The sequence below is a fragment of the Chiloscyllium punctatum genome, chromosome 12 (assembly GCF_047496795.1).
Source record: "Chiloscyllium punctatum isolate Juve2018m chromosome 12, sChiPun1.3, whole genome shotgun sequence".
Classification (NCBI taxonomy): Eukaryota; Metazoa; Chordata; class Chondrichthyes; order Orectolobiformes; family Hemiscylliidae; genus Chiloscyllium; species Chiloscyllium punctatum.
This window is the reverse complement of record NC_092750.1, coordinates 68,375,121-68,400,788: the sequence shown is the minus strand read 5'-3', so window position 1 is coordinate 68,400,788 and position 25,668 is coordinate 68,375,121. Positions and strand designations below refer to the sequence as shown.

At 43.7% G+C, this 25,668-nt stretch overlaps 1 protein-coding gene across 2 annotated transcripts in view; it reads right to left on the bottom strand.

Annotated features, from left to right (window-relative positions):
* Positions 1-21,550, bottom strand: part of dag1 (dystroglycan 1) — a 104,914-nt gene extending 83,364 nt beyond the window's left edge. Inside the window, exon 1 of one of the 2 annotated variants that reach the window (XM_072582707.1) lies at positions 21,532-21,550. The gene's annotated coding sequence lies outside the window, so the exon portion shown is untranslated. Of the gene's footprint in view, positions 1-21,264; positions 21,413-21,531 lie in introns of those variants that run through there. The other variant, XM_072582705.1, reaches the window with a different exon arrangement.
* Between the last annotated feature and the right edge of the window lie 4,118 nt (positions 21,551-25,668).

Sequence of the window (25,668 nt, the reverse complement as noted above, 5' to 3'; positions counted from 1 at the left end):
GCACATCTTTGGACGGTGGGAAGAAATCGGAGCACCCAGAGAGAACGTGCAAACTCCACACAGAGTCGCCACAGGCTTGTGGAAGAAGGAAGGAAAAGTCATGGGACCAAATGGATCCATAACTTTAGATAACTTATAGAAAACAAAAGATGAAATTGCACTGCTATAGCATATTTCAAGACCCCAAAGTATTTACACTTCATAAGTACTTTATGGAGTATAAACAGTTGTAACACCGGAAATCTGGCAGCCACTCACAATCAGCAGGCTCCTACAAGTAGCAATACTTTAATGATCAGATAGTTTACAATGTCAATTGAAGGAAAATTACAATAATGTGAATATCTTCTCTCCTTGTCTATGAAATAGTGCCATGGAATCTTTTACATTCACTCAAGAAAGTAGATGGGTCTCAGTTCAATTTTTCATTTGAAGAATAGCACCTCTCAGTGCAGAATCCCTTCATACTGCATCCAGCTCGGCATCCATCACTGAAATAGGCTCTCATACAGGACACAGAAAACCTATGACCTGAGAAAGAGGTCCGACAACCTTCAGGAATTAGCAAACTGGAGCAATCCAACAGTAAAACAATAGGGATATTTTTAAACGTTTGGGCAGGAGAGGCACAAAGCACAACAAAAAAGTTCTTGCACCATAAAGCAATGTACAGCTAATTAAGTTATTTTCAAGTAACTTGTAACACCACAGAGGAAGCAGACAATCTTCACACAGCAAACTCCCTGCTTTTCTTTGCAATAGCACCATGGGATCTTTCGTGTCTACAGAGAGAGCAGGGCTTCGGTTTAACAGCGCATCTGAAAAAAAGAGTCTGTTCTAACAGGCTCAGGAACTAGACTGCAACATCAGTATAGACTTTTAGGCTCAGATTTCAAGTGGATCTTGAACGCACAGCCTGCTCATTCATGTAGAGGTCTACACACACTGCCACAACTAATAACCCAATTTGCATTGATATAGACCCTTAACTTTACCACAGGGCATCACTCCATAAGTTCCTCAGTTTAGTGCCCTAGGTCAACTATCTTCAGTTGCCTCAACAATGAACATCCTCCATAAGGTCAGAAATGGGAATATTCATTGCTGATTACACAACATTTAGCACCATTTGCAACTTCAGATACTGAAGCAATCGTGGCCATTTGCTACAAGACTGAAACCCCAAGTTTGGGGTGATAAATGACAGATAACATTCGCACATCAGTACCAGGCAATGAACATATCAAACAAGAGAATCTCCCCATGATCTTCAATGACAATCCCAATAAATCACTGACTATCAACATTCAGACTTAGAAATATAGCAACAGTGCTAAGTCAAAATCCTGGAAGTGCCGTAACAGTCCTGTAGGTGTCCCTACAAATTCAAACACAGTAACAGCTCAGGAAAGTAACTCACCGCCTCCTTCTCCCTGGCGATTAGGGATGGGCAATAAATGCAATGTTAGCCAGCTACACCAATATCTCATGAATGAATATAGTTTATAAAATAAAAGTCCACTAGCAGTCATATTGCACTCGTGAAACTCAGCCACCCTCCAACTCCAGCCCGATACACAGTCCACTACCTTTGCTCCACAGAGGGAGGGTGCGCCTGCAACTAAAGTCCAAAGCTCGCATTTCCCTCTCTCCCTTTCTTAAAACCCACCATTGACTGGATTTTTAAGCACCGTTCCCAATATCACCTTTGGTGGCTTAATGTGAATTGCTGTTTGATTCCACTTGGATGGAGCACCTAGGGATGCTTTCTCTCAGTCAATAAGCTGCAACTGATCTTTTAATGTCTATATTTAAAGTCAGTGGAAAGAACACACCCACATCTAACACCACAGGAATTCTCTGTGGAACACCATTTAAATTGTTTACACTATGGGAAAAAGTATTACTTCACAAACAAGGACTGCAAATGTTACAGCTTGAACAAAAACAATCGAGATATTGTTTTCAGGCAGAGGGGCTGCACTGAGCATGCACATTAACCTTTTCAGTAATTTCTTGGCCATTTTATTTTGTTTTACAATCACCGGAACTACACTAGACTAACTCTCACAGTACAGCACTACCATACAAAACAGTGCCAGAGATGCCTTCTCAAGAAATTAGCTACTTGTAGCAAATCCAGCGCTATATTAATATCCCTGGTTCACCTACCTGTCTGTGCCTTCTGTAGCCTAGTGTTATTTGAAGTTCAAGTTTATCTGCTCCAGGAGGTATATCATGACATCTGAAAAATGTTCAAGTAGCTATCGTGCCTCAACTGACATTACTGCATTGATTCTCTGGCCACTGACTCTCAGCTGCTTTTGAAAGTCTGATTTGTTTACTATATAAAAAGTGGTTATTTTCTAAAAGTAGTTAAGCACTTTGGGACATCCTGAGGTGATGATAGGTGCTATGGAAATGCAACCTCTTTGTTCCTTCATTTCAAGATTAAACCTGACAATTGTCAAGGCTGGGTAGCCAGTTCTTCACATGGATTTCCGCCACCTCCAAACAGACCCCACTACCAGGGATATATTTCCCGCTCCACCCCTTTCCATCTCCCGCAAAGACCGTTCCCTCTACGACTACCTGGTCAGGTCCACGTCCCCAAGCAACCCATCCTCCAATCCTGGCACTTTCCCCTGCCACTGCAGGAACTATAAAACCTGCGCCCACACCTCCTACCTCACCTCTATCCAAGGCCCTAAAGGAGCCTTCCATGTCCAAAGTTTTACTTGCACATCCACTAATATCATTTATTGTATCCGTTGCTCCTGATGCGGTCTTCTCTACATTGGGGAGACTGGGCGCCTCCTAGCAGAGCGCTTTAGGGAACGTTTCCGGGACACCCGCACCAATCAACCACACCGCCCCGTGGCCCAACATTTCAACTCCCTCTCCCACTTTGCCGAGGACATGGAGGTCCTGGGCCTCCTTCACCGCTGCTCCCTCACCACCAGACGCCTGGAGGAAGAACGCCTCATCTTCCGCCTCGGAACACTTCAAACCCAGGGCATCGATGTGGACTTCAACAGTTTCCTCATTTCCCCTTCCCCCACCTCACCCTAGTTCCAAACTTCCAGCTCAGTAACTGTCCCCATGACTTGTCCTACCTGCCTATCTTCTTTTCCACCTATCCACTCCACCCTCTCCTCCTTGACCTATCACCTTCATTCTCTCCCCCACTCACCCATTGTACTCTCTGCTACTTTCTCTCCACCCCCACCCTCCTCTAGCTTATCTCGCCACGCTTCAGGCTCACTGCCTTTATTCCTGATGAAGGGCTTTTGCCCGAAATGTCGATTTCGAAGCTACTTGGATGCTGCCTGAACTGCTGTGCTCTTCCAGCACCACTAATCCAGAATCTGATTTCCAGCATCTGCAGTTATTGTTTTTACAGCTTTATTCCTAACTGAGATTCATTGTAAGCCAGTGCCAGTCCTGCACAATGTAGATGCAGACTGCAGTGCAGACCTGGGCTCTAGCCCTCTGGTAGAACTCAAACTGATCAAGGATTACTCTTGAGGCTACAGATGCATCTCCTAGATACTGCCGATAGTAAACCAAGTTTACAGGGATCCCAGGTGAGATAACAAAAGGCATCACCACCATAAAGGAGGAAGCAAAGAGAACAAGCATTTATAGTAAAAATTTTGACAGCACCCCAAACTACATAAGCCAGTCGGCAATGTGGCAGCAAATAATGTACGTTGCAAGCTTTCACAACCAACAATGGAAGAGAAGACTGAACTTCAGTTTAATGTCTCTTCAAAAGCAAGCACCCCTGACAGTGTAATGCTCCGGAGTTGGTCTAGATGATGCTAAAATCCTACAGCTCACTGCTAGCTGGAGGATGAGCAGAACCTACCAGTGCTTCACAGACCGATATGGATCAAGGAGGGAACAAACGACAGCTGAATATTGGGAACGCTGGCTGAAGGACATCACCCTTTACCTTTTCGATGCCAGATCTTTCAGTTGATGCCTTTGAATGTAGGGCCCATCCCTCTCCTCACAAAGTGTGCCAGCAAACACACAAAGGTTTGCTCATTGTGCTCCCTACACAATAAGTCCCCCACCCTTGGCTAGGTTTATACCAGTGATAATCAGACAAACTTTGCCTGGATCTTTATAAAGTGATTTTTTTTAAAGATGACATGAACACTACAAAAACATCAGAAATTGATGAAAAAGAATGTTTGATTGATCATTAAGATTTTCCTGCTGAATAAGTGGAGTCTATTTTTGCAACACATGCAACATCCATGGACACTGATGTCAGGGCAAGGAGTGCAGGAATACATTCCGAAGTCAGCAGCCCTATGTCCCAACGCATGTTACAATTTAGTCATGGTGTTGGTTGCGTATCCCTAAGACCATGTTAAATTCACAGCAATGCAAGCTAGGAGATATATCAGTTGCACGGGAGAGAAAAAATAATTATGGAAGCTATCCAACCTGAATGACTCTACCCTGTCCCCACCCAATGCAGTTGACTTAAGCTTTGAAGTGGTTCAGCTATAGAAGTGATTGCACTGGCTATGAGAGATTGGCATAAAAACATGACCATGCCCAAAAACCAAAAAGGAAGCAAGAGAAAACGATTAACAGATGTGAATGAAGGAGGAGAAACTGGATGATGCAATTCTAAAGAGCTCCTACAGAGGCAAATGTTGCCGGAGTTGTGGCTAGAGTTGTCTTTGTGATCCATGTGAGCAGATCAGGAGGAGGAGGAGGAGGAGGAGGAGGAGGAGGAGGAGGAGGAGGAGGAGGAGGAGACCTTGATGTTCCTTAAATGATACTTGTTACCTGTTGAACAAATTCATGCTGCTTGTTATCACATTGGAATTTTAAAATTCCAAAGGCACTGCACGAATGCACATTGAGACTAATGCTCAGAGCTGCAAATGTCCTCTTTCCTGAACACCAACTTAAACCAATCTAAATATTGGGGTATGTAGGAGGGGGATGATGGCATTGCTTCACCCACTGCTGGCGGGCCTCTCAACATAGAGGAGTGAGACACCTGCAGCAGGATCACAAGTAGAAGCTCATCTGGCATGCAATCATTTAAGATACCAGAGCTGCACTCTTCCTGCCTGCTCACAAATACCATTTTCACTCACGTCTTTTCCCAACCTGCAAGTCATCGAGATGTACAGTACGGAAACAGATGCTTCAGTCCAACTCATCCATGCTGACCGGATAGCCCAACCTAATCTAGTCCCACTTGCCAACACCCTGCCCATATCCCTCCAAAGCTGATTTTTTTTCACATCCTCAAAACACTAAACAAGCCCATCAACGACCTTTCCTCTTCTAGACACTGGTTCTAGCACCAAATGTAGACAACACACGAGATTAGGCTCAAGTCCCACTATCTCATGAAGACTGCATGAACATTGCTATGTCCAGGTCCTGCCATCAAATACTGACCTTACTGCTATCAGTTGGCCCAGTTTCTAGTTACAAAGGCAATTCTTGCTAACACCAATAGATCCATGTCTGGGGCTAGCAGCTGATAACAATGAGTGAGACAGCAGTGTGCTGGCAGTTTCACTTCAATAAGCAAGCATCTATGAACAGATTTCCCAACCACCAAAGGCAGTTAGGTAAATCTGCAGCAGTTCTCACCCTCCCAGCTGAAACCTTCAGAATCTAACCCTGCAAGAGAGGCACTGTTATCAGTGTTACTCAAGTTACCTACTTACACCAGCAGAAAACAGCAAGTAGAACAGTCCCTTGTTTGGTCGTAACACTGCCCTTCCCTATATTTCAGTTGAATAAAAAGGGAACTATGGAGCTATGAGGGAGGAGCTGGCCAAAGTTCAATGGTGCAATATCTTAGCAGGGATGACAGTGGAGGAACAATGTCAGGTATTTCTGGGTATAATGCAGAAGATGCAGGATCAGTTCATTCCAAAAAGGAAGAAGATTCTATGAGGAGGCAGGGGTGGCCATGGCTGACGAGGGAAGTTAAGAAAGATATAAAGTCAAAAGACAAAAAGTATAACATAGCAAAGATGAGTGAGAAAACGGAGGACTGGGAAGCTTTTAAAGAACAGAGGATTACTAATAAGGAAATATGCAGAGAAAAAAAGAGGTACGAAGGTAAACTGGCCAAAAATATAAAAGGAGGATAGTAAAAGCTTTTTTTAGGTATGTGAAAGGGAAAAAAATGGTTAAGACTAAAATTGGGCCCTTGAAGACAGAAACAGGGGAATATATTATGGGGAACAAAGAAATGGTAGAAGAGTTGAATTGGTACTTCAGATCTGTGTTCACTGGGGAAGACACAAGCAATCTCCCTGAGGTAACAGTGGCTGAAGGACCTGAATTTAAGGGAATTTACATTTGCCAGGAATTGGTATTGGAGAGACTGTTAGGTCTGAAGGTGGATAAGTCCCTGGGGCCTGATGGTCTACATCCCAGGGTACTGAAGGAGGTGGCTCGAGAAATCATGGATGCGTTGGTGATTATTTTCCAGAGTTCGATAGATTCCGGATCAGTTCCTGCGGATTGGAGGGTGGCTAATGTTGTACCACTTTTTAAGAAAGGAGCGAGAAAGAAAGCAGGAAATTATAGACCAGTTAGTCTGACCTCAGTAGTGGGAAAGATGCTGGAGTCTATTATAAAGGATGAAATTATGACATCTGGATAGCAGTAACAGAATAGGTCAGAGTCAGCATGGATTTATGAAGGGAAAATCATGCTTGACTAATCTTCTGGAATTTTTTGAGGATGTAACTCTGAAGATGGACAAGGGAGATCCAGTGGAGATGTAGTGCACCTGGACTTTCAGAAAGCTTTTGATAAAGTCCCAAATCAGAGGTTAGTGAGCAAAATTAGGGTGCATGGTATTGGGGGCAAAGTACTGACTTGGATTGAAATTTGGTTGGCTGACAGGAAACAAAGAGTAGTGATAATCAGCTCCCTTTCGGAATGACAGACGGTGATCAGTGGGGTACCGCAGGGATCAGTGCTGGGACCGCAGCTTTTTACAATATATATTAATGATATAGAAGGTGGTATTAATAGTAACATTAGCAAATTTGCTGATGATACAAAGCTGGGTGGCAGGGTGAAATGTGAGAACGATGTTAGGAGATTACAGGGCGACCTGGATAGGTTAGGTGAGTGGACAGATGCAGTTTAATGTGGATAAATGTATGGTTATCCACTTTGGTGGCAAGAACATGAAGGCAGATTACTACCTAAATGGAGTCAAGTTAGGTAAAGGGGCAGTACAACGAGATCTAGGTGTTCTTATACATCAGTCAATGAAAGCAAGCATGCAGGTACAGCAGGTAGTGAAGGCAGCTAATAGCACGCTGGCCTTCAGAACAAGAGGAATGGAGTATAGAAGCAAAGAGGTTCTTCTGCAGCTGTACAGGGCCCTGGTGAGACCGCACCTGGAATATTGTGTGCAGTTCCGGTCTCCAAATTTGAGGAAAGACATTCTGGCTATCAAAGGAGTGCAGTGTAGGTTCTCAAGGTCAATTTCTGGAATAGCAGGACTATCTTACACTGAAAGATTGGAGCGACTGAGCTTGCATACTCTTGAGTTTAGAAGACAGAGGGGATCTCATTGAGACACAAGATTATTAAAGGATTGGACACTCTGGAGACAGGAAACATGTTTCCGCTGATGGGCGAGTGCCGAACCAGAGGACGCAGCTTAAAAATAAGGGGTCGGCCATTTAGGACAGAGATGAGGAGAAACTTCTTCACCCAGAGAGTAGTGGGTGTGTGGAATGCTCTGCCCCAGAAGGCAGTGGAGGCCCAGTCTCTGGATTTGTTTAAGAAAGAGTTGGACAGAGCTCTCAAGGGTAGTGGAATCAAGGGTTATGGAAATAAGGCAGGAACAGGATACTGATTGAGGATGATCAGCCATGATCATATTGAATGGTGGTGCAGGCTCGAAAGGCAGAATGGCCTACTCCTGCAACTATTGTCTATTGAAACATGCTGGCCAGGCTTCATGCGACACTTGCAGTTAAATCAAGGCAGTCAAGTGATTGTTTCTCTCACTATCAGATCAAACTGTGGAGGCACAGTAGCTCAGTGGTTAGCACTGCTGCCTCACAGCGCCAGGGTCCAGGTTCGGTTCCAACCTTGGGTGACTGTGCAAACTCCACACACATTCTCCCGGTGTCTGTGTAGGTTTCCTCCCACAGTCCAAAGATGTGGAGGTCAGGTGGATTGGCCATGCTAAATTGCCGGTAGTGTTAAGTGCACGAGTCAGAGGGAAATGGGTCTGGGTGGGTTTCTCTTCGGAGGGTCGCTGTGGACAGGTTGGGCCGAAGGACCTGTTTCCACACTGTAGGGAATCTAATCTAAAGATCCCAGTGGAGGTAAAAAGCAAAGTCAAGGTAAACAAAGCAAAGGCAATGGTTAAAGTTCAGGACCATATACAACTGCGTAAGAGGAAAGAAAGTATTTTCTTGCATTTATCTAGCATCTTTCATATGTCTAGGGCGTCTCAAAGCACTTTACTGGCAGTGATGTACTGTTGAGATACTGTAAGGAAACATGGCAGAAAATTTAGGTATAGCAGTTATCTGGTAGACTAAATTAAGTTGTTTTGCCAATTTGGTTGGGGGATAAATAATGGCATGGATACCTGAAAAATGTTCCTGATTCTTCAAAAAGAGTGCCAGGGACCTATTACATGTACTTTAGAAGGCAGACACAACATCGGTTTTATTGTCTCACCCAAACATAGCACCACTCGGTGTAGCATATAATAGATCAATTTGAAAATCTGGGGCTTTAAAGCATTTGTGGAATTGTTATTTTATGAATCAGTGTGGGTTTTCAAACTCTCCATGTTCCTTGAAAACAGAAGGGTCAGTGAAGCCACTCCCACTCATCTCATGCACACACTGGAAGCGGACTCTTCACTCTCTCCCACCACCCCCTCCCACCACTTAGCCCGCTTCCCATCCACCCATTCCCAAACAAATACTCATTCACACAGGTGCCCGTCTGAACTTCCTGCCCAGCTGGCAGAACCTGCGAGGCAGACAGGAAGGCACAGAGGCATCTTAAGGTTTGAAATTGCCATTTGTCTTCCCAGGAAGCTGTACAGCTGAGATGGTTTTTCCTACACTCCACATGTGGCTGTCAGTACACAAACATCCCAAGCCTACTCATTTACACTGCTTGAAATGTCTGAAATTTAGAAGCAATTTGGGGTCATTATTTGCCTTGTTCTGTTTGATGGCATTGATCCAGTGAGTCTAAGCTGCCCTGATTGAGGCATTTGCAGAAGAAATTACATCAGAAGGGGGCTGCTCGCTATCAGAAATGGTGACCTCTGTGTGCCACTGGTGATCGGGAACCCCAGATCTAGCAGGATCTGGAGGATCACACAGGATAAGCTCTATGTAAGCAGGTAAAGTGTTGTACATACAGATTACAAGTATAGACACAGAACAGGTATGACATTAATAGGAGTGTCCAATTCTTCAGCTGAATAGCCCAATGTGCACTGAGAACACGGCATTATCAGCACCATCATGAACTGCACAGCACCAAAGCGGTCATCTTTCAAGTGAGCAGGAGACACGTACAATAATACCACAACTGTCACAAAATTACTTTTTGACCATTCCAAATCAAATTCCACACCATTGCCTTCTAGCTCAAACAAAAACAGCAACACCAATTGTTGTGGTTCTGTTTGCCGAGCTGGGAATTTGTGTTGCAGACGTTTCGTCCCCTGTCTAGGTGACATCCTCAGTGCTTGGGAGCCTGTGAAGCGCTTCTGTGATCTTTCCTCCGCCATTTGTAGTGGTTCGAATCTGCCGCTTCCGGTTGACAACCGGAACCAGCAGATTCAAACCACTATAAATGCCGGAGGAAACAACACAGAAGCGCTTCACAGGAGGCTCCCAAGCACTGAGGATGTCACCTAGACAGGGGACGAAACGTCTGCAACACAAATTCCCAACTCGGCAAACAGAACCACAACAACGAGCACCCGAGCTACAAATCTTCTCACAAACTTAGAAACACCAATGTACAAGTGTTTCAGTAGTTAGGGATAGGGAAGCAAATTAATGCCATGTATACTTTATAATAACAATAACTCTACTTTAAACACTTAAACCCAGCTTCTAATTGCTCCCAGTGCCACAACACATTTGAGCAGAAATGTTCAGAATTCCAGTTAAACACCAGTTGTCACCCTAATCCTATCGCAGTCCCCATATCAGTGTTAGACGCAAAGCAAAGACATTGAAGTTTGAGGGGAAAGAACATGCAAGTTAGCAATTCCAAGTTCATATTAACCCTCTCCACATGAGCAGATAGCTCTAAATCATATTCACCAACTGTGATCCTTTTTCCCTTTAAGCCCATCCTCAATTAACAAATTAAATAATTATTTAATAGGGATAGTAAAGCACAGTGGACAACAACTTGCATTTATGCAGTGTCCCAAGGCATTTCATGGGAGCGTAGTTTGACCCCAAATCATAAAAATCTAATCCAAGCGAATAAGCAAACATTTCAGTGGTAGATTTGAGGGAGGGTCTTATAAATGGGGAGGTAGAAAAGGAAAGCATAATCACAATTTCTCTCAGCAGTTAACATGGAGGGGACTCAGCTCCCTGAGGGATGGCCCCAAGGCAACCTGCATCATTTGAGGTGGCATCAACTGCAGTTATTAACTATGGCCATCCACCTTCATGTTCCAGACTAAACTATTCAACTCAACTCAAAACACTAGCAACCTTGAAAGTGGGAGAATTAAAGTGGTTTCTCAGGCTTTATTCAATGTTAAACAGAAAGGAATAAATAAATCACCACAAAGACACTGAGAATACCAACCTTATACATTAGCATTAATGAGTAACTTAAATAAGGTAGCTTAAACCTGCTCCTTTACTACAAGCTGCCCACTCTAAAAATATCAGCACTATGAATTTCCTGGAATACTTTTAATCACTGAACACAGCTACTTTAAAACCTCTCATTGCCTAGCCCCACCCCCACCCAAAAACAGATTATCCAAGCCTCTCGACCATGCTTTCTACTGCTCACTTTAATTAGCACGAATTCTATCACCCTTCTGTTCTCTTGCATTCAAAGTTTGAGAGACTGGAGGTTCACTTGTCAGGGCTGCAGAAAATCTCAGATTTGTATTGATGAAGTCAAAGTATGATTGGTAGTCTGATATTCAATATTGGGCTAGCAGAAACTTCCTGCAACCTGAATAATGGTTTTACTCCCTCCAAAAAACTCAATTCCTTAGGTAGGAAACCCATCCCTTTCCTTGGCAACTGCCTGTGGCTGAACCACACTGGTCATAACGTTGGTGTCATATTTGATTGTCAAGTTCAGCTAACAACCATATACATGAAGAAAGCATTTCCAGCCCTGTAAGATCACTCAAGTCTGCACCTTCTTAAACTTATGTGCTTAATACATTCCTAGCCAAGTCTCCCATAATTTCACTGTCAATTCCTATGCTTTACTCTCTGTTAGCTCATATCCTAACTCTCACCAAGTTTCATAATCCATCACTTCATGATTAAATAGCTCCTGGTAAATGTACTTCTTGATTTTGGAATTTTGATCATTTTCCCAATCCCTCTATGACCTCAGTCCTGCCATACTTCATGTGTCCAATCCTTAAAGATCCTCAATTCTGGTGCCTCATGAATCCCTGTCCTGAAAGGCTCCATCGCTCTATTTTAATATATTCATTAAAAACTACCTCTTTGATCAAGCTTCTGATCATTTGCCCAAGATTCCTTCATGTGTCAAGGCGTCAAATTGTGTTTGATAAAGCTCCATGAAGTGCACAAGAGTCATACAGCACAGAAAGAGACCCTTCAGTCCAACTCACCCATGATGGCTAAGTTTCCCAATTTAAACTGGTCCCACTTGCCTTCGTTTGGCCCATATCCCTCTAAACTTTTCCTATTCACGTACCTGTTCCAAATGTCTTTTAAATATTGTTAACTTTACCTGCAATCATTTCCTCTGGCAGTTCAATTCACCGAGGAAAAAAGTTGCCCTTCAGTCCGTTTTAAATCTTTCTCCTCTGACCTTAAAAATATGAAGGGCTTTTGCCCGAAACATCAATTCTCCTACTCCTCAGATGTTGCCTGACCTGCTGTGCTTTGAGTACACACTCTTGACTGATCTGCAATCCTCCCTTTTGCCTTAAAAATATGCTGCCTAGTTTTGAACTCCCATACCCTCAAGAAAAGACCTTTGCTAAACATCTTATCTATAGCGCTCACGATTTTATAATTCTCTAGGAGGTCACCCCTCAACCTCCTATGCTCCAGTGAAAAAAGTCCCAGCCTATCTAGCTTCTTTAAAAAAAATCAAACCCTCCAGTCCCAGCAACATCCTGGTAAGTCATGAAATCCCACCTCCTATACTCATAGGAGTGAGCAACAAAGACATGTGTGCTAAATGTCTTATTACATTAAAAGTGCTATATACAGTATTGTGGGGAGGAATGGTGTGATGGTCTTTTGACAAGCCAAGCTTCCCTACTGCAATCCAGTAACATCTAAAAACGTACGCATGTGAGCACACAGATAGATATAGGATTGGTTCCATTGCATTAGCACACTGTTGAGCAGGCTGAAGCTTACTACTAAGGATCACATGAAGGGAACACGCTTGGCAAAAGCAATGACAGGTTTGTCAATGTCAAGCAAAAACTTACTGAAGAACCAATATCTTCAGATAAGATATAGGGAAGAGACAGAAAAAGGTGCTTCCATTCTATAGAATGGACGCTCAATTGTTCATCAGTATGATACACTACAGCAAATAAGTCATAGGAAACTTTCGAGTACAAAATCACCAGTGGAAATGTGTTTTCCTCATAAGTACATATTTGACGCTCATTCAGATGGCATTTTGTTGAAGCTTCCATTACAGTCAGAGGTGAGTTACAGGTTAGCAACTGATGGCATATGCAGACATTGCCAATTTGTGCACAAAATGAAATAAACATCCTTTAATTTAAGAGAATCTCAGTATTCCCTTGCCAGTGATCATGTTTAGGGAGTTCATTTATTAAATTGGGATAATAGCTCAATGGTGTGCCAGAACTGGTCTGGAATTCTGCCCGAGGTCTAACGCTTGTGATTGAGAGGGAAACTTATAATGTGAACCATCTCGGGTAACATGTCATATAGCATAATTACACGTCATCACTTGTGCTATTGCACCTCAGTTTTGTGTCTCCCATCTTCCCAATTTATACCATAAAGGAAAATGTCCCTCTTCTGTTTACTAAGCTGCCATAAAGCAAATCAAATATGAAAAGAAACATATACTGTTAAAGTGGGGACTGAATTAGATCTATATACAGTGCGTAGATGACAACACCAGATGACAACACTAGGTCTTGGTGCTTCCACGTGCAACGGAAATCAATTGGTAACTATCTGGACATGATCTTGCACCATTAAAAATCTCAAGCCAGCTAATGGAGAAAACAATCTACTTCAGCACTGAGTTGCACAATAGCACTTCACACAGCCATGTAGAAGATTAGATTAGATTACTTAGTGTGGAAACAGGCCCTTCAGCCCAACAAGTCCACACTGACCCGCCGCAACCCACCCAGACCCATTCCCCTACATTTACCCCTTCACCTAACACTACAGGCAATTTAGCATGGCCAATTCACCTAACCTGCACATTTTTGGATTGTGGGAGGAAACCGGAGAACCCGGAGGAAACCCACGCAGACAAAGGTAGAATGTGCAAACTCCACACAGTCGCCTGAGACAGGAATTGAACCCGGGTCTATGGTGCTGTGAGGCAGCAGTGCTAACCACTGTGCCACCATGCCGCCCCAGAAGGGTCACCATTATTTCATTTGAGGGTAATGTAACATTCTGTTGCACCGTCTTGATAAGTGTTATACCATTATAGTGAGGGATGACGACAGACCATGCAAACCTGAGGAAATAATTTGCCTTGACTTAACACAGCTCATTCAAGAGATATAAACCAGATACAATAAAGCTCTCTATAGTTACGCATTGGGTTACACAAGTGTAATTGTAGCACAAGAGGAATTGCAGCTCTATCATTTATCCTAAAGGTCAAACGAACTGCTCTTCAGTCCACTCTCAATGCTTGCCAAGAAAATGTCAGCCATATTTGCTTTTGGGAAATAACAAACGAGCATGACTGAAGCTCATTCTTCATTTTTTGCTTTCATTATCCAGCCAATCTCTTTGCAAGAGTCCTTGAAAAGTACCTGTTGTTATGTAGTTAATGGATTATGAAAAATTGCCTCGTAAAAAAAAGTAAGGTAACCCTGGAAGCTAAAGTTGACAAGATTTCATCTATTGACAGGAACAAAGGAATTGAAGGTGGCCATTTGGCCCCACTTTTCTATTCTATCACTGCTCACCTAGATTTCGACTTGATTAATTAATCCACCTTTGCTCATATCTCGACATGTTTACCCAACAAAGTCTATCAGTCAGTATTGAAAACTTCAAATAGATCCAGCAACTTTAGCTTTTTGGTGGAAAGCGTTCTAGGTTTTCACTGCTGGGAAAGAGGAAATGCTTCCTAAAACTTCCTCCTAATGCCTTAGCTCTAATTTGAAGATTTTTCCCACCAGTGTAAAAGCGTCTCTCTAGATTACACTATTAATTTCTTTTGATCATCTTAAACACTTCAATTAGATCACACCTTAATCTTTAATGCTCAGTCTTCCTCACACCTCGAGCTGTCGCAACCTTGAGAGAATAAGTCTCAAACAACAGCACACTGACTAGATTAGATTAGATTAGATTACTTACAGTGTGGAAACAGGCCCTTCGGCCCAACAAGCCCACACCGCACCCGCCGAAGCGCAACCCTCCCATACCCCTACATCTACCCCTTACCTAACACTACGGGCAACTTAGTATGGCCAATCCACCTGACCTGCACATCTTTGGAGTGTGGGAGGAAACCGGAGCACCCGGAGGAAACCCACGCAGACACGGGGAGAACGTGCAAACTCCACAGAGAGTCGCCTGAGGCGGGAATTGAACCCGGATCTCTGGCGCTGTGAGGCAGCAGTGCTAACCACTGTGCCACCGTGACACATCCCTAGAATCCCTACAGTGTGGAAACAGGCCCTTCAGCCCAAGTCCACACTGACCCTCTGAAGAGTATCCCACCCAGCCCCATTCCCCTACCTTATTACTCTACATTTACCCCTGACTAATGCACCTAACCTACCTACACATCTATGAATACTATGGGCAATTTAGCATGATCAATTCACCTAACCTGCACCTCTTTGGCTATGATCTACCCCACTCCTATTGCACCCACAATCTAACAAGCCACTGTCATCTTGCCCTTATGGCCATGATTCAGGGGCCACGAGCGATTATAGTAGTCATCACCTATGCCTATTGCTTTTGTGGAAAATGAAACTCCCACTTCAGTTACAGGCTTTTTACAAAGGATTCATTGAATGCCTTTAGTTCAACCACTAGAGGCCAAATACTCAGTTGAGACACCTAATGGTTAGAGATGGATGGAAACAAGGTACATGAATTGACATCTGCAGTAACCTAACCAAGGCTATAGACCAAGTGTTGGTACTGGGGCTTAGAGAGTGGATAAGTTTTTGATGACTGCTACAAACTTGATAGACTGAAGGGCCTCTTTCAATGCTGTTGGATACTTTTCCTAATCAACCTGTTCAGAGATGATATGACACCTCTGGAGCAACTCAGGTCTCCTGGCTCAGAGTTAGGGCACTACCATGCACCAAAATGGCCCTTTTACTCTTTTCTATGCTATAAGATGCTTTCTAATCAAATTATTCAGAGATGTTATACTCTATAACTACACACAAGAGCTAGCTTTCCTGTCAGCTTTCATTTCTGACAAAGGTAAATTAAACCAAAGCTCAAATCATGCAGTATCCTTGTGAGACCATTTGGGATGTTACTTTGTTTGCAGGTTCACTTTCTCCTCAGTACACCAAAACTCTGGAATTCTTTATCTCCCATAATGTCGGACTTTTGAAAAATCCCTACACCTAAACACCAACTCACGCAACTTCTTTCGATCTGGTTTCAACTTGTTTCTGTCCTGAGCTATAGCCATTGCTCTCAATGATGACACCATCCTTTGTGAGCAGAGGAAAAATGATGAGACAGACTCAAACATTTATGGATTTGCCAATATACCAAAGATCAGACAGAGAAGCAGGCCCTTGCTGGAAGTGCCTTGAATTTTCTTTAATAAAATAATATAATTACATCTTTGGTGGAATTAAGCCAGTTATTTCATTTTGCTTTTTCCTTGAACTTGTCATTTGCACAGTTTCCATGACAATTTAAAGTGTGTTGCAATTCTTGTAGGAAACCAACTTTATGTGGGAGGAGAAAGGTGCGAACATAAAGAAGAGGAATTTTCCAATTGAGGTGGCTTCAGATAAAATGATACAACACAAGGTGGCTAGAAAACCAACCCAGCATGCCTGTGTTGGTTCTTTGAAAAAGATCGGCCTTCTCTAGCTTGGAGCTGAGTGTAGCGCTGATAACCCAAGAACACTTGCTTATCCTCCCACAGGTTTTCTGACCCCTCTCCACCCAGTTGTCCTTCCTTGAACAACTATAATGTATTACTATGACAATGAGCAAGGCTCATTGCTCTTGTCTCGTGCCTGCTTTGCCTGAACACTCTGGCCAAAATGACATGATTGCTCTACATACACGCAAACAGCTATAATGACAGCAGTTTACAGTCAAGTCCATAAGCCCAACTGGGTGCTACTGTGAAGTGCCATTTTAAATTCTCCATCCCACTCTTGCCTTCTACTTGTAACAGTTTCAGTGAAGCTCAATGGAAGGGACAACACACGTCTTTCAAGTAGGCAAAGTATAGCCTTCCCGATTAGATAATCAAATCAAAATTAACAAAACAGAGCGTGTAATTGTTGCTCTCAGACAGTAAAGGTGTCGGTTACAGTTCGACTGTTGCAATTCACACCCTCCCCAGGCTCAAATTGTGTCTTTACTTGTCCCAATACCACTCACTTTTGTCTTGCATCATCAGCCCTACCAACACTCTGCCACAGAACTTCCCTTTCAATCTTTCTTCTCCAGTTATTCCTTTGCTGCCTTTGTACTGGCTTAAAACCTGCTGTATCTGCAATATTTTCCATTTCTGACAAAAAGGTAACTTGCAATATTAATTCAGTTTCTCTCTTCACAGATCCAGCCTGATTTGCCTTGTAATTGCAATATTTTGTGTTTTTATTCTTGTTTACAGAAAGACTGGCTACAGTTGAAAGATCGACTCGCTTTCTCAAGAACCAAGCTGAGACAGGAAGTCACCTGTAGCATATTTACCATGTAGATGCCAAAGATTAAAAAGGGGATGAATCATGAAGACAGGCTACATAAACTTGACTGTATTTGCTAGAGTTTAAAAGAGATTAGATCAAGATTGTTAAAATTAGAAAAGAATTTGATTCAGTAGATATGGTGAAATTACTTACTATGGTGGGGAACCAAGAACAAGGCACAATTTTAAAACCAGAGCTAACATTTAGGATTGAAATCAGAATATAGTTCTTCCACATGGCTGTGGAAATCTCAAACTTGCTTCCATTAGAGAGAATTTTTTTTCGTTGGAGAGCATCTCAAATTATTCATCCACTCCACAATATCCACCCATACTTCAGCCTATGTGCCTCAGCTCAAAGCACTTTACAGATACAAGTCAAACAAAACTGGAAGGAGAAAACGCAATAGGAAGGTATTGGCAGATACTGGTGTTCATATTCTGTTCATATATTGTGTAAATACCCTTGTGCCCACAGAACTGACCAAATGTAAGTGTCACCAATTTGCAGAGGACCAATCCAATAGCATCTGCTCAAGTACAGGCTTCTGACACTGTCTCAAGATAGCGGTTCATTTTTCCATAAACTAATTTCTCTACTAGAGAAGAGCATGATAGGAATCAGACAGAAAGCAGGTGTGCTGACTTTCCGTCAGCACTTTAAGATGTACATTTTGATTATAAAGCTTTCATCATTGCTAACTCTAGGGAGGTTTATACTTTGCCCCTGGTTAACCTCTCTCCAAGTCAAAACAAAAACTGAGAGATATCATACTCAAAAGGAGAGATACTCCTAGTATCGATGATTCAAATTTATTCTGAATCATCCTCTAACACTTGCACAGGGGACAGCCAAAGTCTGACACCACGAAGCCCAATAATGTATCTGAACTGAAAGTAACCAAGATGTTAGTTAAAGAAGTTGTTCTTCAAGAGTATCTTAAAAAGGGAGACAGGTGTAGGGGTCTAGCATGGAGACAGCTGAAAGTATTGCTACAAATGGAGTCACTGAGAAAGGGGAAGCAAGCTACCAAAATTGGATAACTTCGTTTTTGGAGGGTTGAGAAAGAAGAGTTTAGTGCTTAACTGAACAAAGTTTCAAAATTTTAATTTCCTCTGAACTACTACTGAAAAAATATCCAAGGATTTTAAATGGAGACTGACAGCAACAATTGCAAAGACAGATATGCAGTATCATAAATGGTAAGATTAACATGCAACACCGGGAGCTAAGCACAGCCAGGCTCCAAACTGCACTAGCACACAACTCATACATCATTTTTTGCACCAAACCTTCTACTTGCAGTCCATCATGTAACAGGTACGACACATGAGCTAGCATTGCTGATCTCTACCCACTCCCCATACAATGTTCAAGAAAAGGCTAGTCACACACACTTAGGTAGTGCTGGAGGTTGCGGGTGGAAACAGGAAGCTGAAAAAGATTGTTTTCTGTGTGACTGACACAATCAGGTCAGTTCAGACACTTCCAATATTGGGAGTCCACCAACAGATTCAATTAAAGTAGTGTTTGTTGCAGCTCAGTTACATCTCAACCACACTATAAGGGGCAGTACTGCAGTGTTTGAGGTGCTGTCTTTCAGATGAATGACTTCTCAGGTGGTGATAAAGATCCAATATACTATTCAAAGAATGGGGGCGGGGTGCATCCCCCTGGCCAATTTCTATCCCTCGACTAGATTTCCCAGTTACTAGTACATTATGGTTGCAGGGACTGGTGCATATACTGTATTTGGTGCTGCATTTAAATAATGCGAAACAGTTTGGAATGTCCTGAGATTATGAAGGTACTACAAAGGTCACTCTTTCTAGGAGGTAGGCAAGGTTTCATTGCACCTCCAAGCCAGACTCTTGCTATTATTTGGCTCTTCAGCATCAGCCAGGACCGGAGATCCAGAACTCTGATTCTTAGGAATTCCATCTTTTTGGCACTAGATGGCCAGGATGCGAATACATGGGTTTATTTTAAAACAATTACAAAAAAAACTTTGAAATAGCCACTTCACTTTGCCTACTGAAACAACTTTAAAAAACAAATAAAATATGTTCATCAAATGGAGATAGATTGCTCAAAGGTACAATACAGCAAGTCTAGAATGATAATTGCAAAGAGTCTCTCTTTTCCTAGAAGGAAAATCATGACCCACGTTAAAACAATTTTATTTCCTTACCAAGTCACCTTGGTAACTTCTACAACGAATGCTGAGAACACTTAGATGGTCAGTCAGCAGCATCTGTGGAAAGTGAACTTTTCAGGGGTAGAACCACAGCCTGCTGAAGCAATGATTCTGTTCGGATACTGACTGGCATAAGTATTTGGCAATTTCTATTTTTGCTTCACATGCCCACCACCACACATTTTGATGCGTTTCAAACCCTTTATTGCTTAAAGAGACACAAAGAATCCTCATCACTTCTGGTAACTTGGTCTTTATGTTACTTTAAATGGTTCTGATCGTGGGATAGTTTAAGAGGCTGCTGTGACCTCCTTGTTATTTCACACTTCATGATCACTACTTTGCTAACTCTATCACAGATCTCTGCTTTAACATTGGTTGATCAAATGGTTCAATGTCAAGACTAAGAAAAAAAAAATGACCATGCAGCTTCAAACAGAAAAGCTACAGCAAGAAGCATGAAACTCAGTTTAATCTTGTCGATCAAGACACCCCCCCCCAAATAAACTCAAACAAAACCTTCAATACAAGCCTTTGATGAAACACTTTCAAAAAGTTCCACATTTGCACAAGTGCTCATTAAGAGAGAGAAATAGATCGATAATTAATTAACCAAGTAATCTTTAGGGGATCAGTTAAGCAGTAAATATATTCCTTACCTAACACAGTTGTTCACTGGGCTTCCTTTGAACACTGATACCAATACAACAGAGGCAACCAAATACACAACCAATGTTAATGGGCCCCTTTTCTTGTGTCAGACACAATCTACTTAATATTCTATCACCTAGCAAAAGACACCAAAACCCTCTCTGCTTTCAGACACAGACATCAAACACCTGAAGTCAGACACAGCTACCCTTTACCCCTCCTCATCGCCAGGCACAGAAGCACACCCCACCCCTTTACAATCTCAGAGAGCCGCGAACACCCCTCCCCAGAGACACAGGGACCTTCGCTCCTTTCACTCACCCAACCACCCCGCCCGCCACCCCGGAGGCACCACACCCCCAGCACGAACAGCCCACACTTCCCACCCTCTTCTATCCCACTGCCCAGGAATGGCCATCACCCCTCGCTACACACCAGTGTCCCACCCTAGTGGGAGGGTAGACACCACCCTCCAGCCTCTGCCAAGCAGGGGGACAGCGTCCACCATGCCCTCCCACACTCTTTCCCCCCCTCCCCAGCAGCTCCCTCCCGATACAAATCCAAGTTTGCGGTGTTGGGGCTGGGCTTGCCCGGGAGTGTTAAACTCTCCGTGTAGGGAGAGAGCAGGAGTACCGCCACTCTGGGTGATACGGCCCGGCTCCCCTTCAATCGCGGGCACTTGACAAAACTTGTACCGGCTGGAGGTCACTTTGAAACGGGAGGAGGTTGGGTGGCGGTGGGGATTGATGTGGTGGTGGTTGGGGGGGGGGGGGGGGTTTAAAACTCGGTCGCGACAGAAAACAAGCAGTTGATTTGAAAACTGACGCCCCGGGAGGGATGGGGGCGGCAGCTGAACGACAGCGGAAAACCCGAGCGGTGGGTGCCGCTGGCTGCCGGCCAAGGGCTGAGGGAGGGAGGGAGCAGGCAGCCCCGGGCTCAGATTTAAAGGGAAAAGCCGGATCCCAGAAAGAGACTCACAGGCCAGGTCAGGCCCCACAGCCTGGGCCTTTCCTCTGCTTTCTTCCCCACCCCTCCTACCCGCACAGCCCGCCGCTACCTTGTAGGACGCTGCCCCGGGCCTCCGCGGGTGTCTCTCGCCGGCCACCGAGCGCTGTCTCCCTGCCGACCCGGCCGCTACATCCATTCCCCTCGCAGCCGCGACTGCGCCGACTGCAGCTGCGGCCCGACACCGACACCCTCCACCTCCCGCGCGGCCCACCAATCACCGCCGGCCTCCCGCAAAGTGCGCCGCCCACCCGACGGTCAGTCACGGCGCTCCGCCAATCGCGGCACGGGTTGCTCGACGCACGCCCCGCCCACCTACCCGTCAATCGCAATGAGCCGCCAATCGCAATGCAGAGCCTTGGGACCGCCTCCGTCCCGCCCCCACCCACTCGCTTGTCATTCAAGCCGACCCAGCGATCATGGCCGCCCTCCGCTGTCAATCACACTGGATCTTCTATCGCTGAGGGGCCCGCCGCCGTCCACAAAAGGACGGCGAGATCCAATGGAGGATCGCCGCCCTGCCCACAAGCCCAACCGACCAATCCCAATCCAGAACCGCGGCGGTGAACCGCCCACCCGCGCGTCAATCAAACCAGGTCCATTCCAACTGATCCCGTCATTCCAGGCGCGTGCGGGGACCCTCTATCGCCATTCGCTAACCCTGCGCTGTCACTCACAGCCGGGCGACCAATGACAGGCGAGTCGGGGGGGGAGGTATCTGGCGTGGATCACCTGTCGGTGTTCCCGCTCGGTGAGTGTCGGCCTCTGTCCCTCACCCTTCATCGGCCGAGTTGTGTTTCCCCACAGGTTCTGCCTGATGGTGTTGAGAAATTACTGGCTCCCCCCGCCCTCCCCCCCATTTTATTTGTCGGTCTGAGTTGAGTATGCCGGTTGGGGGTGAGGAGGGGGCAGGGATTTAGAGCACTAAACCCCGAAGAAGGAGCCAGAATGTGAATGTTAAACCGGGGGTTTAGGTGCCAAGGCAATGAGCACAGTCCAGCCCCTTCTCCCAAACCGACCCTGGAGACCTCTTCTGTGTCGGTTTCCAGCTGTGCTTTCCCTACACAGCCATGGTTGCTCGCATCCCCTGCCACAAGACCATCTCCTACCTCCCCACACCTGCACACTCTGCTAGTTGGTGCAAGCACTCAACCTCCACTTGCCACAATAAAGTCAAAAATCACACAACACCAGGTTGTCCTGGTTGTCCAACAGTAGTACTCCACAACCACCTGATGAAGGAGCAGCGCTCTGAAAGCTAGTGCTTCCAATTAAACCTATAACCTGGACTATAACCTGGTGTTGTGTGATTTTTAACTTTCTACACTGCAGTCCAACACCGGCATCTCCATATCATTGCCTATATTTTATCTTTTACCTGAGGCAGTTTGGTCCATCTGTGCTTACTGGCTGAAACTGTCTCCTGGTCCATATAAGCCTTAGCAATTTGGAATAACTATCTTCTTTGTTTTCAAATTCCTCCACATATTTGCCCCTGCACGTTTATATGATCTCCATGAGCTGTGACACCCATCCAAACGTCTGTGTTCTTCCATGTCTGCCCCTTTGTGTACTCAAAATTTTCCTTGCTTTGTCATGCCGACAACCTTAAAAGGCCTTAGATTGTTGTATTCCCTATCTTGCTGCCTCTCTCTCCTCTTTTAACATGTTTATTGAAACTTAATATCTCTTTATGTGGCTAGGTGTCAATTTTTCCTCATTAATGCTTTTGTGAAATACTTTAGGATATTTTACCAGGTTAGCTGTGCTTTTTAAATGTAAATTGTTGTTAAACAGTGACAGAAACCATCATTTGGGCATTTCTGCATAGTTACATTCTGGCTTCTCTCTCTATCTTTGGTGCGAGCTGATCAGGTTGGATCAGCCTTGTTGGGCACAGGAAATGCTGTTTCTCTTTTTAAAAGTGGGTCTTGCCTGTTGAGACCTTGTCAAAGAGCCATCTTCAGTTTCTGCCAGTGGACAGCCAGGGTTTTATGGACTGCAAATCTTTAACTATTGTCCATCCTGCAGTTTTGAAATCTTTATCTGCATGTTGTTGCATTTGTTTTGAAACAGTGTTAAAAATAGAAGTATTTCTTCCATTACAAAATTTCAGAACTAAAGCCTAGAGAGTAATCATGTACAAGATCAGGTTGTTTATCTGGAAATTGTTCAGGTTCTGCGTGTTAATTAAGTTATTGGTTGTTTCACTGAGCTTTGGGTCTGAATAATGTATGTTTATTTCACGCTCCAAGGCCCAGAGATTTGGTAACTGAAGTGGCTGATTTGTAGTACTCTTATCCCTGGATTCCAGTTCTAATTCTAGAACATGAGAACAAAATCAGGACTTAAACTGTTGGAAGCCGAAGTGGATGCTCTGCATTTCTGTGAAGGGGGAAGTACGTAAATTAATCCCAAAGTCCATACAGATATTTATCCAACAATTAACATCACATGAATTCTTTGACCTTGCTTGTGGGATTCCTGGTGAATTGAAATGCCCGAAACGTTGATTCTCCTGCTCCTCAGATAGTGCCTGACCTGCTGTGCTTTTCGAGCACCACATTCTTCGACTCTGATCTCCAGTATCTGCAGTCCTCACTTTCTCCTTGTTTGTGGGAGTTTGCTGAATGTAAATTGGTTGCTGTATTTACATTATCACCACAATGAATATGTTTCATAAGTACTTCATTGGCTGTGAAGTGCTTCGGGACATCCTGCATTAATGAAAGTTAATGAATATATATGTATGCAAGCTTTTTCTTTCTTTCTTTCGTTTGAACCTGCAGTGCAGTGTTGTGGAAGGCTACATTGTTGACAGTGCTGTCTTTTGGATGAAACATTAAATCAAATTACAGTCCATTCAAACAACATAAAGGATCCCATGGCATTATTCAAAGAGGAGCTCGGAGTTCTTCCAACGTCCTGAGCAACATTCATTTTTCAACCAAACACTATCGAAACAAATTAACTGCTTACTCGTCTACTTAATGTGTTTACAAGAACAGTAACTGTATTTTGGGTGTAAAGCACTTTGGAATGTGAAAGATATTACATAATATTCAAGATTGTTTTGTTCAATTAAAAAATCGACAAGCGCTTAGAAACCAGAGACTATGTGAGAATCCATATATTACATTCTGTGGAGTAGTTCAACCATTGTGTCTTCATTATAGTGGAATGACAGGTCTGACTTGAGACCTTGTGATTGGATAAAATTTCCCATAATAACAAGCTTAGTGGGTTCTTTAACAATTGACCTTGATGAATCTGACAAATTTAGTTTGTGTTGCCAGCAGCTGCATGAGATCTGTGAGTTAGGAGCCAGGAGTACTAGCACCCTGCTAAGATCAGTATAAAAGCTTAACTGGAACTTTTAGTTCTGACAGAAAATCTGAATTCTTTGAATGAGTTTTGTACTGTGCATGATCATCATTTCTTTAAAGTCTATCAATAGACAAATGAGCTAATTCATTGAAAAAGTGCTGCACCCACCACAAAAGGTTTGTTCTCTAAAGGACATATTAATTCCACAAGGACTAATTCTCATTTTATCTTTCCGAAGTATTGTACTGATTCTGTATCATTGTATTATTTGGCAAGTGTTTATCAAATGTGTAAGTGAACCAGATAAAATAGTTTGAGTTGCTGTTGGTCTATTGGTGTAGTATATTCTATATTGCAAGAGAAAAATATGATGGGCGTCACACATGATCTGCAATTAACAAAAGATATTTTCTTTTCAATCTGTTCAGTGATGTTACTACACACCTTTGGAACCTGGGACTCCTGGTCCATAGGTAGGGATACTATCAGTACACCAAAAGAGGCCTTAATATTTAAACAGAGAGGGTAAATGAGGAATCAGTTCTTCACTATAACACTGGCTTAGTGTCAAGTTTCAGGTATATAATTCTTGCCAGTTTATCGAGAATGCTGGTTCATAAAGTGCTGGTTAAAACAAGGACTTACAGTGCAGGAAGTGGCCACCACCTCTGATTGTGTCTCGATGAATATGAACACGTTTCACTTTCCTGCTCTCCACTCAGCCCAAAGTTTCAAATATCTTCCTGTGAGGGTCAACGCAAGGTGGAACACCTCATCTTCTGCCCTCAGGACTCAGCATTGAGTTTAACAATTTCAGAGCTTGAGCACCCTCCTCCATGTTCATTACATCCCCCACACCCACAGGTCCTGTGCTGTTGCTCCCAGCACAGCCAACCCATTTAACATTATTTACACTTCGCATTAGCACCCATTCAGCATTTACTTCACTCTGGGTTAGTGCTAGCATTTTCATTTCTCGTTTCAGATCTCCAGCATCTGCAGTTCTCTGTTTTATTTTACCATTGCCTTCACTGGCTTTGGATAGAATGTGCCAACAAAAGAAGCTTGTGCAATCAAGTAGGAACATCAGTAATCAGGACTCTCATCACTGATTTGTCATCCCTGCTGA